Genomic DNA, 17,898 nt, shown 5'->3' with positions numbered 1-17,898 from the left:
GATGCCCGATAGTTGACTGTGTAGGCTGACCCATAGTCAGAAGTATATTTTTAGGGGCACATGACCCTCAGCTATGCCAAAATATTAAAGCTGTGCTCTATTGATGCATTCTTTCCCAAATACTGGTTGTATTAATAAATAACAACCCCCCAGAAAATTGTGTTACAAGAATAAAGAGGACAGAATATTGAAACTAAGTGAATACAGGAAACTTATGATTTACTATTTCTAACTCCACATCTACATACCTGGAAGATATAGATATATTTCTTAGGTACATTTATGTGGCGTAAGGAAAAGAAAACTATACTTACTTACCTGTTAATATTTTTGATTTGATATTCTGTAATTTATATTTTGGTTTTGATATTCAGGGTGCACAAAGTGTGATTATATGTGAGGAAATATGTGGATTTTTGAGGTACATATTAAAGCACTCTCAATCAGCTTTTCACAATCCAACAATAAGTCCTATCAACTAGATGGGACTTAAAGTGGAAGGATGTAAAGTTGTAAGGTAGGCTGACTGCCAGCTTTTTGTGTATTGTAAGCATGGAAGCCAGCTATGTGTACTAGACATGGCAAATTCATTTCTCTCCTGCTCTCTCTTCTTTTACTCTCCTTTCTTTCTCTTAATCTTCTCTCCTTTTCTAGAACATAATTTCTCTATCTTCTCTTCTATCTTCTTTGATTGTCTCAATATTTGTATTCTCTCTCTAGCCCTCTTCTTCTTAGAACATGTATGGCACCTGAGAATCTCTCTTAGCTGTGCACGGCTATTAGCAGCACCTGCCACCTTTCTTTGACCACTGTGCTTTCTGCTGTTCCCCAGGCCCAGAAACCTACCATCCTGTGGGCATCCTGGAATTGGAGAAATTCCCTATGATCATGAAGTAAAGAAGTTAATGCAATGTGGCCATCATATCCCCACAACTTGTCATCACTTCTTGTTGGACAGGACATCAGGCTACATGATCTTTTGGACCGACGACCTGTTGACATGCACCACATTAATTTCACAGTGCGGTGCACTTTTACGGGTCATCCACTGCACTGGAAAAGAAAATGTTTCTCGAAAAACACCAGAAACATTTCCTTTTCAAAGGTCAAAGTTGGTACACACGGTCATGCTTCCCAGGAGTCCCAAGTTTGATTTTTGTTTTGCTGTATTGCGCAGCATACTATGCGCATTAATGTTGCACAGCAAAATGAAAGCGAAAGCAGATCGTACTAATGGAATCTGTGGGGGATCCATAAGGGTCCGACCACCCAGTGTGCCTACACGTCTGTCGATAAAAGTAGTAACCCACTTATGTGACTGAGCTGTCGCCCGTGAACAGAAAGGATCCCTAAGGCCTCTAAGACACAAGGAAAGATGAAGATTTTGCCTTGTAAATGTAAATGTGGGTGTACTTGTAAAGTGCACTGCGACTCCATGGAGTATCCTGGCGCTGAAGACCGCTGGGGAACTCGTCCTGGTTTTCCCTGTGAGATGGTCCCTTTCTGGGTATCTTCAAGGTGAAACCAGGCATCCCCGGCGTCTGTGGGGGGCCGTTGTAGAGATGAGACAAGCTTAATGCCCAGAGTTGCCGAGTGTGTTCCCTGGTTAGAGTAGGCACCGAGGCGAGAATTATCGAGTCTGTTTTGACCCTGGTCCACGACCCTGCCGCGTCGGGAATTGAACCCTGGTCCCGGGCCGTTCTCTGCTTACGGGTCTGCCGCCTCTAACCAGTGAGCCAGTGAGCCACACCACTTGTACAGTGCCCTATTCTGGGGTTGTGGGTAGCTGTGATATTTAGGCCAGGAATTGGTCTACACCCAACAAAACCTTCCTGGCCCAAACACATTTGAAAACAAGGTACCTAGGGAAGGATGTGGTGGTGTAGTTTGCGTGGATTCCATTTTCTTACCCAGAATGGCCTTCAAATTCCTAACTTTGGCTAAATCACAGATTTTCCTCATATTTTTGTGAAGGAAAATTCAAAATCTTTGAGGATTCATAAAATTCCTACCACCCATCATCCCCACATTTCTCCCAATAAAAACACTACCCCAAATGTTCACCTAATATTTTGCATTTAGTACATTAATTACATTGGACCACATAACAGCAATTTGTCTGCTATGATCATAAATTAGATAAAGATAAAGCAGAATTTCATAGGCGTCAAAGTTCAAAAAGCAGATTCATACTACATAGATCTTAAATTACATTATACAAAAATGTTAGTCGATGTTCAGCAGAGATGTCTAGAGAGGTCATTTATATTGCAAATGCTTTCAGCCTGAAATGCCTTGGTTATGGTTTCCACATCATTTGGTTGAAGGAGATGAATCTTCAGTGTGTTGACTTTGGCAGGGTTATCTAGATATTAACCCATTTGTGAAAGATAATCTGTTACAGCAGCTTTTTGTGACATGGCAGGCTATATTAACTCATTTCAGGTTCACACTAATGCTTGTTAGAGTATTTGCACCGGTCTACAGCTGACACATTAACCTAACAAACTATGTGGCTCCTGCAAAAAAATAATCTGTAGAGTGGATACCTAATCAGGCCTGTATAAACTAGAGCAATATCAGTCAAATATAAGTCATATGTGATAAATCTGCTTCAGCATCAGCAGAGTAGGCTAATCGAAGCACAATGCCATATTGGAATCTGGAGTTTTCTGATTGGATATTGCTTCTGAATGTCTGGTCACCCAAAGTGGTCCATCATATCCCCTCTTCTATTCAACATCTATCTAACCTCCTTACTCAACTCGGTCAAATCATTCAACTTCACCTATTGCAACTATGTGGATCACACCGAAATCATTTTTAAAAAATGGATGGTCTGAAAGACTTCTATGATTTAAACTTGATGACTGCCATCGTATCATACACATGATTGATAAATAACCTTCTAAAGCTAAATACCACAAAGACTGAGCATATGAGCTGAGGACAGTGAGAAAAATGATAACCTACAGACATAGCAAACACAAGGAGATGATGGACGGAGTGCTGAAACTTTTCAGACACTCACCCCCAGTCACAGATCTGGGTTGAATTCATCATCGTTCTTTAGCTCACTTTGCCACCCCAGTTCAGACACAGCTACGCGCAAATCAGCCATGACCCTGTGCCTCATGGGAACAGTCCAGCCCGAACTGCCAAGCCATGTCTTCCCTGGACTGGAAACAAGCATCCTGGGACCTCCTGGGACCGGTTTCAGGGTATCACCCTTCATCTGCCAGGCCAAGCTTAAAAAAACTCTTGTTCCTTACCTTCATCAAAGTTCAAATGTATTGTTACACTTTTGCTCACCTCATGGACACTGTGTCTTATTAAGGATTTTATGTTCTTTATGTTCCTATTTTAGGGGTTTGCCCATCAGAAACTATTCCCTCACTGGGCACAAACAAATGAAAGTCAGCACAGCTCACTAAGACAAAGTTTAACTGAAGCATGAGTTAGGGAAATGCTTCAATGTCTCTTTAAACATCAAGTACGGTTCACCAAGACATAAACAAAGATAAACCCCTACTGCTCTTGCTTTCCCATAAGCAAAATCAGCACCTTCTTACCCACTTTAGACATTGACAAAGTGACAAAACTTCCTTCTAGCTCCCTGCATCTGCTTCTTTCACAGACAGCAGTGTCCACATCCTCAACTGCCCTAAAGATGATTAAGGTCACAGTGTGTACCATATAATATGTATTTTATCTCTCTTTTTGCATGTATTAATAGCTTAAGCTTTCTCCCTTGAAAAAGGGCGATGAATGAGTGATTGTATTTGTTTACCTGTCAGTGGAAGGAGAGCAGACTCCTGCAGATCACGATATCAAGAAATAGCTGTAAACATGAAATTAGAAGCTTTGTAGAGTTCATTAAGATCCTCATACCGAGTGGTCTCTTAATTTCAATCCGAAATTATAAGATCCACCAGACAGAATATGTTGACTGACTCCTTCTCCCCGACCGTGCACTAAATGGCAGTGCTTCGAAACTATAATCACCAATACCTTACTAAAAGTTCTTAAAAGAATTTGCAAGGGCAGACCTGTTGCCATCCTCCCTCACTTCAGTTTCTCAGAATCCACCCTACAGCCACAGGGATGCAAGCAATGCATTCCCACTTTCTGGGGAAACTGTATCCACCCACCATCTTGGGACATCCAAAATGGATCCCACTTGCGCCAGCAAAACATACACTGTACAGAGAGTCTCACTGTCTTGAGTGGGCCAAACATGTGCAATGCGTACACACATGTGATACACATACTGGATGTCAGTGCAAGGGAATGGGTGTCACACAGAAGAAGAACTTTTACTCAATTGGGGCCAGTAAGCAATATTCCTGTATGACACCTAAAAATAGGTCTTCGTGATAACAAATTTGCAAAAAATCAGTGCGTTGCCAAAAATTGCAAGTCAATAACCCAGGACTTGGGCAATAGTGTCATGTTTTAGAAAGAGGGCATGCTTGGTGCACCTCCGGTCACAGAAGAAGTTCTAGATTTTTACCATGGATTAGCATGTTAGTTGGGCAACTACAAAGCAAGGACACTGGTTTCACATGTCTGCCATGTCGGCCAAGGTAAAATCAGGCTCTTCCGACGACCCTTTAAAACATGACCTTTTGAGTACATTTCACGACTCCCTCTTGACTGAGGGCTGGGAGTTGATAAACAGTTCACTCCAAACTGTGGTGATCCCTAAGTCCTGCAAACACGCCAAAGTTATTCCTTGAAGCATCATTTCCAGAGAACTTCCACCCAATTTCTCTGCTCCCAAACTTATGGAGTCCTATGTAAACATCGCTCTGACCAAATACCTGGAAGTAAAGGAGATACTGGACAGGTCACAAAATGGCTTCCAGCCCAGACACAGTGCTGAATCTGCACTACTTGCAGTCACAGAGCAGCTACGGGCCACTCTGGAGGAGGGCAAGACCTCGGCATTAAGTTTACTGGACATCAGTGCGGCCTTAGACATGGTCTCCAGTAAGATTCTGCTACAACTGTTAGAGGAGATCGGGGTCAAGGGCAAGGTCTTGGCCTGTCTCATGTCCTTTTTGACTGATCGCTTTTTTCAGGTCTCTCCCCTCCCACCCCCTTTTTTGTCCAATGTCTACCCTCTCAGTTGCGGTGTTCCCCAAGGCTCTGCCCTGAGCCCCACGCTATTTAACGTGTATGTCCACCCACTGGCCCTCATCGCCAAAGCACAGAATATCGACATGGTATCGTATGCCGATGATACCCAAATTGTATTCACCTTTTCCAATAACCCCAAACAGGACCAAGCTAAATTTCAAGAGAATCTTCTGGCCATCTCAGGCTGGATGGCGGATAATTACTTGCAACTGAACTCCACCAAATCTGAGGTGCTCTTGGTGGGCCATGATGCCCATCAATGGTACAACCAATGGTGGCCTACGGCCTTGGGTTCCCCTTCTCCAACTGAAAACCGTGGTTAAGAACCTAGGAGTTCTGGTCGATAGTGCTCTCTCTATTGAGGCAAGCCAAAACCGTGGCATGCACCTGCTTTGGTCTCTTACGCAGCCTGAAACCCATTCTGGATTTTTCAACGCATCCATCCATCAAACAATTGTCCAAGCTGCGGTGCAGTCCCAATTAGACTACTGCAATGGGCTCTTACTCAGAGTTACAAGACCATAACCAAACGACTCCAACGGGCACAGAATGCGGCTGCACGCACTCTTTTTGCCCTACCAAAGAATTACCATACCTCCAATCTTCTTTGTCAGTACCACTGGCCGCTGATAGAACAGAGAGTCCAGTTTGACTCTCTGCACTACGCACAAAATCCTGCATGGACAAGGTCCTCAAATTAGGCAAGGGCTGTGCTCACCGTACGTTCCGACTCGAGCTCTGTGCTCCCCTAATCTGCATTTAGCCAGCATCCCCAGAGTGTGCAGGCTTAGAGCAGAGGGGCACTCTTTCAGGGCCATGGCACCCGCCCTCTGGAACTCAGTCCCTCTTGCTGCTCGGGACACACAAGATCACTGGGTATTTAGGAAATTGATTAAAACCTGGTTTTTTTCTAACCTCTAGTTAACTCTATCCCGATAGCCATCTGTCTGTCCTAGCACTGGGACGCCCTATTGCTGGGGCAGCTATGCGCTTTATAAGTATGCTTAACATAACATAACAAACCTTGCAGTTGGGTCACTCACTGCAGGGGTATATGCCACGTAGGGGACACCCCTGTCCCAAGACACTTTTGTTTTTTGATGCTGTAGTATTTCTTTACTTTCCCCACTTTAATGGAAGAGATGTCTTCTTCAACCCTTTCTTCCTGCAGTTCTTTCTGCACTTAAAAACAGTTTTTAAAGGAAGATGATCGTATTACCCCATTCCTCCATATGCACTGTGATTTACTTTTAACCATTTACAGAAAATGCATTCATTGTCCTTGTATAGCTCATGCTTAAACTCTGGACGTCACCCTCCCTCCTTCCTTCACTCTCATCGTACCACCATGGCAGTTCTAATGCAAGCATCTTTGGAACACAATGCAAGTGACTGTTTTTTGTAAGGTCACTAGTAATAAGGCCATTTTAAGCCATTTAAAGGTATCTGACACCCTTTCTGTGTTGTCACAACACTGTTCCTGTCCTCAAAATGCATTCTTACTTCCTTCCAATTAGTACATCACATTATAGTGCAAAAATAATTGGAGAACAAAACCATAGATCAATACTGTTGAATTGCTTCATTTTCCATTGTTGTGTAGTGTTTTATTAACAGATCAATATTAGCTGTGCCTTCAACATCCTACAACCTCAAACATCAGACAGAGGCTGATGCAGTTAGTTCATTTCTTTTCCTCACCAGTTCTGTAGGTATGGTGCAATGGAATGCGGAAACTGCTACCTCTTTTCTCATCAGTGAGATGAGGGTGATATAGTGAGAAATGCCCCTTCTCTGCTGTTCAAGGGTCAGACTAGATTAGGATCTGAAAATGGTGCTTAAATTAGGCCTAAGTATATCTCAAGAGTAGCACTGACATTTTAGTGTTAGAAATGCTGAGCAGGTGAAGGGGACACCTATCTGTTCATTCCAAGCTTCTACAGGATCCTTATTGGGGATTTACAAAGGTAAATCAAACATACTTTTAAGAACCATTGTTAATTGTTGCATGCATGGCCTGCGGTGGAAGGCTTACTCATGGGAAAGCTCTGTGCTGGTGGAGGTGGAAGTGGGTGATGCAAGGGGGTAGCAATAAAAAAGCAAAACATCCAAATGGATTTTGTTAAAATATAGAATGATTGACTGTTGTCCACAAAGAATAGATGTTGAAAAATCTGTAAAAGTAAATGGAGGGAGGGCTATCCCTTTATCTATTTCACTACATGTGCCTAAAATGTCCAAGCCAATGTGAAATAGTTTTTTTATGGGTGAACGCTGTCTAACTACTTTTTAGGCAGTTTGAAATAGGAAAAGATTTAGCGCCCAAATCTGTCGTTCATCATACGCATTTATTACATGGTAGACGTGTATATTGTTTATAAAAACCAAAGGAAATGATGGAGGGAGCGTTGACAATACAAGCACTCACCCCCAGTCAACTGATCTGGGTTTAATCCATCACCGTTCTTTAGCCCACTCTGCCACCCCAGTTCAGACATGGCCGTATGCAAATCAGTCTGACCCCTTGCCTCATGGGAACAGTCCAGCCCGAACTGCCAAGCCATGCCTTCCCTGGACCGTAAACAAGCTACCGAGGACTGGTTTCTGTCATTTCAGCCGTCTTCAGCCCGGCTTGCTTGAATCCAGTGGCAAAGTGAGCAAGGGACTCACGTCTGAGCATACCCTGCCAACTAATGGCGAACAAAGAAAAACCAAAGGAAATGATGGACGGTGCATTGACAATACAAGCACTCATCCCCAGTCAACTGATCTGGGTTTAATCCATCACCGTTCTTTAGCCCACTCTGCCACCCCAGTTCAGACATGGCCATGTCTGAACTGGGGTGGCAGAGTGGGCGGTGATGGATTAAACGCAGATCAGTCGACTGGGGGTGAGTGCTTGTATTGTCAACGCTCCGTCCATCATTTCCTTTGTTTTTTTCTTTGTTCACCATAAGTTGGCAGGGTATGCTCAGACGTGAGTCCCTTGCTCACTTTGCCACTGGATTCAAGCAAGCCGGGCTGAGGACGTCTGAAATGCCAGAAACCGGTCCTCGGTAGCTTGTTTCTGGTCCAGGGAAGGCATGGCTTGGCAGTTCGGGCTGGACTGTTCCCATGAGGCACAGGGTCAGACTGATTTGCATATGGCCATGTCTGAACAGGGGTGGCAGAGTGGGCTAAAGAACGGTGATGGATTAAACCCAGATCAGTTGACTGGGGGTGAGTGCTTGTATTGTCAACGCTCCGTCCATCATTTCCTTTGGTTTTTCTGTGTATATTGTTTATTCATTAGAGGGTCTCTGCATACGTGCTCTCTGTGCCTCAAGACTCAAGCTGTACCTCACTGACAATGCCCAAGGAGGCCGAAACTTATTTGGGGTTATTTGTTAGTCATCTGGAGGGAACCTGACCTGGCAGTTCAACTACTTTTCCTATTGGAGCTGGATCAATACTGATTTACATGTAGCTGTCTTTGTCTACTGCAAAATAGGGGCCACACGAAGGAATGAGATTAAGCCCAGGCAAATAGCAGTAATTGAGATTAATTCAAGCATTCGTTCCATCACCTTGGATTTTTTGCCGTAGCTATCTCAAGTGTGATGGACTGTTCCTATTGGAACAGAAGGAAGGCTGATTTACATATGGCTGGTTTCTGTCTAGAGTGGCTTAGTGGGTGAAGAACAATGGATCGGGATGCAGCCGTGAGCAATTGTCTGTGATTGAGATTAATTCAACCATTCTTTCCATCACGTATATTTTTGTTGCAATTGACTACCTGTGTGATGGATATGTCAAGATCTTGGTCTGGTGTTCACTATGCAACAGGACTCGAGCTACACCGCATTGATGAGGTCTAAGAAGGTCCAAAGTGGTCTTGAGTTGCTGGTGTTTCTTTGCTCATATTTCTTTTAGTTTTTTGGTTCACATAGTTTTTTGGTTCACATGGCTAATAAATATGTACTTTTTCTGAAATTGATTTGGACCTTGCAAACTTTATAGATGACACTGGGGGTTGCTAGAGGGCGCACAGCGAGATGGTAGTGCGGTAGTGCTGCTCCGCAGGACCGGAACGAAAATTAGCTAAAAACGGGTACCAGCGATGCCTACAAATGCGCCATTTGAACCTGCTATGATATCTGAATGATGGGGGATCCGAAATATGAGGAGATGGTAACTGTCCGCTCCTGAAATTGCCCCGAAAAAGCGCTTATACCTGACGGACATGGAGACAGATAAGCTACACAAGATGGTGGCCGTCATTATCCTCTGACTGCGAGTTGTGCTGAAACTCGCAGACCGGAGACCCAAATGCAATCTGAACAGAGGGTGAGTGCGCTTAAGTGATGTAGAGTGCGGCTATACTGCCATTTGCTGGAGGGAGCCCCTGGACCGGTCATACGCAACCAGTATACTGGAGCGCTTATTGCACTGTACCGAGCACTCAGTGGAATGAAAATGGCGGCCATGTCGGAAGTAACCAGAGGTTAAAAATAATTAATAATAACTAGGAGGTGTAATTTGGCGCCGTTGCAGCACTGCGCATAACTTGTCAGTTCTCCACAGTAACATCACAAATCGTCTCAACCGGAGGCGCATTGCAGAAGCAGGGAGTACAGCGTTATACCGCCCAAAAAATCAAAAGAAAAAAAGAGTGCGGCATATGCACGATTAGAACGCAGACGCATCGCACCACTGCAGCACCAACTGGAGAAAAAAAAAGCGCCAATACCTGATAAAACCCGCTTGACCACTTGGCACTGTTCTGGCACTATATCCTCAGATACCCCCATGCACACTTACTCAGAGCCTACTAGTGCGCACTCCACGTGGAACATTACATTTCCTCTGCTGCTGTGGGCCAATGCCATAGCTTCAGAACAAAGCCACTCCCCGCTATTACTCAACAATGGCTCTTCAGGACGAATGCAAAAAGTAGGTTAGCTTTCAGAGCAGAGATCTGATGACCATAAAAGCAATGGGCTAGAAGGCAGAAGAACAGTGCTGCACTGTCACACACCGAGGCATACCTATCAGTACACATAACACGTTCCTCTGCTACAAAACTGAATATGTCACACAATACAACATGGGCAAACCAGACAAGCAGCAGCCTAAAATATTGTTTGATACATGTCGCAAGCCCAGGAATACACAAACCATGTCCGACACCGAACTTGAATCGGAGCACAACCATGACCCTAACATGGCGGCCGCTCTCAGCGCCATCCAGCACAGTTTACAGGCAATTGAAGGAAAAATAGACGCTCTCACAGGACGAGTAGACCACATGGTTGCAAAATTAGACAAACCAGGTGAGCACCTGGATGCTGCAGAACTACGCATCTCAGCTGTAGAAGACGAATTGAGTGCTACAACCACAAAATGTGCATCCATGTAAAAACTTATGGAAGTCATCAAAAATAAAAACAAAGATTTAGAAGCTAGATCGCGACGGAACAACGTTCGCATAATGGGAATATTGGAGAGTGCCAATACTGGACGACTAGAAATGTACATAGAGAATATGTTAAAAGAATGTTTTGCTGCAGAAAACTTCTCCCGGCTGCTCATTATCGAATGGGCGCATCGATCATTGGCTCCACCACCACCTCCAGGAGCCCCACCTCGTCCCATAGTTGCCCGTGTGCTAAATTATAGGGACAGAGACGCAATACTTCGCCACGCCCGTGAAAAGCAGCGGATCATACATCAGAAGCATGATATTTTTTTTATCCAGATTTTACTCCAACTGTGCAAGCGGCACGCAGGGAATTTACCGCAGTAAAAAAGAAACTTAGAGACTTGGAAATACCCTATGCTATGCTGTATCCTGCGAAACTGAGTGTCACCCACGACAGCACATCAAGAATATTGAGTACGCCTAAGGCTGTTCAAGCCTTCATAGAATGCGTCTCCCTTAAGCGGAAATCCAAGGAGCACTCTCCATCTACGTCACAGACTGCGGGCAGTGGTGACGAACTGTAAACACATCCATAACATGAAAAGACTACATGATGCTAAAGAGACTACTATGTGTTGCTTGGTGGCGTCTGCTATTGCATGAACGCAGACAGGACGTAAACTCTCTACACGGGGAAAAAATATACAACATTTACATGAGATACTTAGTTGAATTGCATACCACTGCGTCATGACTGATTGTTAAATAGATATTTCATGGCACGTAGGCTGGCCATGGTGACTGTGCATATGCAGTACAGCGCAGAAGCAATAGTGAGCATACACAGTCGACACTCATTAAACACCACTAAATGGGGACTGAAATGAGTTGTAACGAACGCCATCTATGCTTGTACTATACAGTGAGCGATGTATACAAGAGAACTGGACACATCTAGTGACTTAACCCCCTGTGGTACATACTACTTACTCTAAATGTATAGGAGTACTGCTATGTTGATTGAATTGTAATTGCTGAATGTTCAAAACTATGCACCGTAATGTATGTTTTTTTTCCCTTATTATTATTAATGAGCACTGAATCACTTAACACAAATTCATGCACAGATTAGATAGCAACTGGGAACTGTAAATCTTTACTGATGGGGCAGACATCCATCCTCAGCAAATGGACGTAATATAAGCAAGTACATAGATACAGATATGTGCGCAGGGGGACATACGAAAGGACAACATGAAATCTAGGTGCTCCCAGACTAAGGATAGATTTACGCGAGATGTTTGTTGAGACCGGACAAATGGTTCGAATATACCTTTTGAAATGTTGATTGTTATACACCCATTTATACCGTCTACGTTCCGGTTGCATCCGCTATGCGGGTGTTAATGTGTGCACGTAGCGGCCCCTCACAGGGTGATCACGACGAAGTTGGATGTTAAATACTTCAATTACGGGGTTATTTCTTTGGCATAATTGGGATGCTGAAGTGGATGGGGGTTAGGATTTTTTTTTATTTCCCGGAAACCGATAAAGCAACTGATAGAACTTTCTCAAGCATGCATGGAACTTCATATTACCAGGCCACTCACCAGAGCGCATCACTGTGTGTTGATATTGTATCGCACATAACAGACAATAACACAACACTACTCACACCAAAATGGAAAATAAGAAAACAGACTCAACACTATGCATGTTAACGTGGAATGTTTGTGGGCTCAACAATCCCCGGAAGATAAGGCAAGTACTTACATACTTAGATCGGCACCCTGTAGCCATTGCATTACTGCAAGAAACCTGCAAAGCAAAAGATACTAAATGTTCATTAGGTAATAGATGGGCTGAGGTAACACTGACATCTTCCTATTCAACTTATGCAAGAGGTGTGCTTATACTTGTTAAAAAGGGGACCCATTTTATAATTGACCAAACACTGTTGGACGAACATGGTCGCTATATTATAATCACTGGACATGTGTGAGGTACTCAAATTGGCCTAGTTAACACATATGGTCCTAATGTAGATGATCCTGCAATTTTCAACAATATCTCGGGCAGGTTGAGAACTTTACCGCAGATGGAAATATTGTGGGGCGGTGACCTCAATTTATCACTTAATGAATAACTGGACAGATCGGGCACCACAAAAGAACCCCATAAACCAGCCCTCAGGGTACTACAGGAAGGAATGTCTGAATTTGGATTATTAGATATTTGGAGATCACACAATCCTCATAAACTAGAAGGCACACATGTTTCTATGTACCACAATAGCTGGGCACATATAGATTATTGGTTGGCAACAAACATAGCAAGAACATGGATAAGGGATATACGACACCTCACCAGGACATTATCAGATCATAACCCTATAATGCTTACACTCGATCTTCCACACTACACTCCTCCGCCCTTCATCTGGTGCTTTAATGCTAAGGCTTTGCTAGACCCTCTCTATAGCACGGCTATACACAAAGCCATAGAAGAATATTTCCGCATTAACACAAACTCAGTAACAGATGCTGGCATGCTCTAGGAGGCTTTTAAAGCCACTATACGCTGCATTTGTATTAGTACAAATGCTCGTATGCTACGTGACATTCAAACCCAATTGAAAAAATGTGAGGATAACCTAAGACAGCTGGAAACAGACTGTGAATGTACACAAAATGCTGCTACACTAGGAGACATAAAAGAACGATTGGCTGAATATCAAGAATTAGCAGACAGTGAACTACGATACCTGTCACATTGCCAGATGGTTAGAACATATGGGGAAGGGGGTAGGCCAGGCTGCATATTAGCGCAAAAAATATGTAATTCACGTACCATGCATGTGGTCACTAATATGAAGAAAACACAAGGAATACAACAATATGCCACAGCTGATCTATTCAAAACCTTCATGGCCACCTATAGCGATCTATATGCGTCACATGACACTGCTGACGCTCATGAGATTCTCAATTATCTGGAAGACCTTGCTATTGCTTGTTTGTCAGATAACCAGGGAGAATACTTAGCACAACCAATAACAGTAGAGGAAGTCGCAGACGCCATAAAAGCACTCCCAAACGGCAAGGCACCCAGCGCCCGTATGGGTTCACAGGAGAATTTTACAAAGCGTATGCAGACCTCCTATGTCCAGATATTGTAGAAATGTACGGAGATGCGCATGAAAAACAAATATTGCCACCCACATTACGAGAAACCCTCATTGTGGCACTGTTGAAACCTGATAAAGACCCTGCCTGTAGTGATTCATACCATCCACTGTCGTTAATAAATACAGACACCAAACTTTTAACAAAAATAATTGCTACCGGATTACAACCACTAATGCAAAACATAATACTGCCCGGCCAATCTGGTTTTATTTCCCACCGCTCTACATCTCATAATATACTCACCCTATTTGCACTATCACACCAGCTTAACCCTGAGCTAGAGGCAGCAGCGGTTTTACTTGACGCTGCCAAGGCCTTCGATTCAGTGGAGTGGGTGTATCTATTCACTGTCTTGCAGTAAATGGGCCTACCCCCTGTTTTAATTACAAGGATCCGTGTTCTATACAACAAGCCAGTGGCGAGAATAAAAGTAAATCTACATGTCTCGGATGTTATCCAAATACAACGTGGCACACGACCGGGATGTCCCCTCTCGCCGCTATTTGCTATATCGCTAGAGCCATTAGCGTGTAAGCTACGCCAACAACATGCAGCTACAGCCTTGCAATTCCCCCAACGCCCAATAAGCATATCACTGTATGCAGACGATATGATGCTATATGTAAGAAAACCCCATATTCACTTATCCAAATTATTACGTGAATACATTCAAGTTGGCAGATACTCAGGACTCCAGATAAATCGGAGCAAATCCACAATTATACCCCTTACAGATATCACTAACCCAACTCCAGAATTTCCCCTAGAATGGCAGACAGACCCTGTAAATTATTTAGGTATCTGGTATCATAGGGAACCTGATGTGGTGATACGGTAGAACTATGGTACGACAATCTCTAAGATAGAGGAGAAAATAGAAAGATGGATTCACCTCCCATTATCACTTGCAGATAGAATGGCCATAGTGAAAATAGTCATTCTACCAAAAATATTTTACCTTTTCAATAACATTCCGATAACTCCTCCAGCAACAGTATTCAAGAGGCTCACCGCTTGCGTAAATCACTTTATGTGGGCTGGGAAGACAGCACGAATATAATAGAACTATGCACGTTGACACTGCCGTACATCAAGGGGGATTTGCTGTACCAGACCTGCTACAATACTATCTATGTGCACAAGCGCAATATGCTCACTATTGGTTCTTCCCGATAAGGTACCTGCCACATACAGCAGTGGAAGATGGGTATGCTAATCCGATCCCACTTAGATGTATTCTGCCACATTCACGCCCACATATCAACAGAGCTGACTTAAACACCATAAAAACTACGAACACAACATGGCAACGTATGGGGAAACTCACGCAGAAGCTACGTTTATATGCGCCAGCTCTACCTCTTCAGGACCACCCTGCACTGACAGTAACACACACTGGAAAAGGTGTCTCAATACTACAAAAAGTCGGAATAACTACTATGAGGTATTTATATATAGACGGTAACTTCATTGAGGAAGCAGATCTTGCTTACATAATCAAACATTGATTTTCAAATTCACATTCCACAGATTCAGGGGGGCTATCAAGGATCTGTACGCCACGTTGCCAGCTGAACCACCGACATTGGCGGTGCTACAAATGTCATTACCAGCCCAAATAATGCCCACATGGTCTCCAAGCTATATAGTTTATTACAAGGCGAAATCGCCGGAAACACTAACAAAGCTAGAGACCGATGGAGTTCCCAATTAATGACACCACTTCAGGAGGAAGAATGGCAAACTAGCTGCACACTAACAACCCTGCTTACACTAAATGGCAACCTCCGTCTAATTCACTATAAATATCTACATCAAATATACCACACCCCACTTAAATTATTTAAATGTGGATTAAGGGTAGATGCTAACTGTGTACGCTGTGGAGAAGAAAATGCAGACTTCATACACTTAGCGTGGAGATGCTCCAAAATCTATAACTATTGGTAGGACGTCGTGGAGACTTTAGGGCAAATATTGGAAAAATAAATAGACTGTACAGTGAAAATCTGCCTGCTGGGAATAGTAGGAAAGATGAAAACTGTCAAACGCAGACTTTGTATTATAGCATTATTGATGGCGAAAATACGTTTATATATGTACTGGGAAGGAAGAGGGTCACCTAATAAGAAACATTGGTTAACTGATCTTGTCTACTGTAAAGACACCTTGAACACGTATGAAGAAGAACTACCAATGGGTGCCAGACCAAAAGACTATTGGCTCCCCTTATCCGAATATTTAAGATCTGATCCAGATTGGCAATCCACTACACCTGAATAGCGGTGTATGTTATTCTGGAATGTAACGATATAAAGTGTTGCTCTGTATCTGCATTATAAATGTGCTTTCGGTAGATGCTATTCATCCTGCATTACTGTATGCTAGGATGTTTACTTTAGGTTGAATTTTTTTTATGACACTAACATAACTTGTATGCATATGATGAAAATTTCAATAAAAAAATAATAATAAAAACTTTATAGATAAAACTGTATTGCTTTTTTAGTTAATTGGTTGCATACTGAACATCAAGGCTGGACTAGGAACCAAAAGCAGCCCTGGCAATTTTGTTGGACTGTTCCCCAACCCCCAGGGGATGTACGGCACAAGTGTCAAGCACTGCTGCATAACAAAACCGCCCCCAGCACTGCTGCTTTTGTTACTATGGGCCGATATTTCAGCATCGCTGCAAAACCGGCCCCTAGTGACAAAACTGGCCGCCACTGCAAAACCCACCCTCACCGCACAACCTCCCGGGCAACGGCTGCAGCCAGCTACGCCCCCTCCGATCCTGCTGAAAATCTCTGATAGACAGCACTTCAAGTTCAACCTATGCTTCCTAGACACAGAAATGTTCCCTCTATAATAGGGACTTTTTCAATCTCTCTCTATAGTAAAGCATATAGAAAATTGAAAAAGTTTATTTAACTAACAAAAAAGGAGTGAAATATGTTTTTATGTTAACTATGAATGTAAATTATATAAAAATATATTTTAAATAGGGAACAAAATAATATAAAATGCAACTGCACTTTTAACTTAATTTCTAGTAAGTGTATAATTTGATTAATTTATTAAAAGAGAAAAATATTTTTAAATATTTTTTTTAATCCCACCTAAAGTAAATTGTTTATATTAATCTATACTGTAGAAATTACAAATAAAGTTATATATAGAATTGATGTAAACTAAATAATTCTTTGTTTATGTAAATTTACATTTATTTTTAAATTTAAAAAGTTATTGAAAGGTTTTTATTATAACATATTGTAATGTTGTTCATGTATCATTGCTTACCATTAAATTAAATGTGTGTATATATATTCTTAAAATGTAAATAGAAGTTGTTTTCTTTTAACATTATTTTCTTTGGAATTATGTTTTAAGTCTATGCCTATCTTATTTTGTATGCAAGGTTATTGCAGTACCAGTACTAGGTCTGAACTGAAGCACATTTACTATTTTTGTCTGTCCTTTATTGCTATAGTAACGTTAGAAGTGCAGGTTGTGAATTGTAATGATCTTATCCTCTTGTGGTAGTGTCTCTCCCTCCCGAAACTCCTCCTTCCTTATTACTTCTTAAACCCCTCCTGACTCATTTCTAAGCCACTCCCATTAATAATAAGTTATGCCCCTTTTTGGAGCCGCTCCTACTGGTTCCTTCTACATTCACTACTAAGTATAATTCTGAATATTGAAGATCTACCCATCAAAAAGACAGACGAGTTGGAGATTTATACAATTATCTGTAGTATGCAAGTTGCAGTACTGCAAAATGAAGTTTTTGAAGAGGACCCACAAGCTTTTCATTTACCAGGTTGGGCTACACATACAGGAGCTGCTGACAGGTAGACGGAAAGCTACCAGTGTAGTGAGGTCATATAATTAACTGCAGACATTTCTAAGTTAGTATTAGTTTGTTTATGCTTGGCAGCCATCTTGCCGCTTTTGCGCACGTTACTACATGGCTTTATTCTTGTGAATAAACTGCTGATGCATTTGTGCATGAGAACTGTCTGCCCTTCACACATTCAGCTGTACACCATACTCCTAGTCTGAACAGCGTGTTCAAAGTAAAAAAACAATGTATGCTGTTGATTCACTTTGGTCAGTGCTGCGCCCATAGACAGAACATAGAACACAGCTGCACTACTGAAATTCGAG

At 42.5% G+C, this 17,898-nt stretch overlaps 1 protein-coding gene across 1 annotated transcript in view; it reads left to right on the top strand.

The window, feature by feature from the left end:
* The window catches only part of INSRR (insulin receptor related receptor), a 673,583-nt gene that overhangs the window by 307,127 nt on the left and 348,558 nt on the right, over positions 1-17,898 (top strand). The gene's annotated exons all lie outside the window — the stretch shown is intronic.

The sequence above is a fragment of the Lissotriton helveticus genome, chromosome 12 (assembly GCF_964261635.1).
Source record: "Lissotriton helveticus chromosome 12, aLisHel1.1, whole genome shotgun sequence".
Taxonomy (NCBI): Eukaryota; Metazoa; Chordata; class Amphibia; order Caudata; family Salamandridae; genus Lissotriton; species Lissotriton helveticus.
This window is presented reverse-complemented; position numbering and strand designations above follow the sequence as displayed.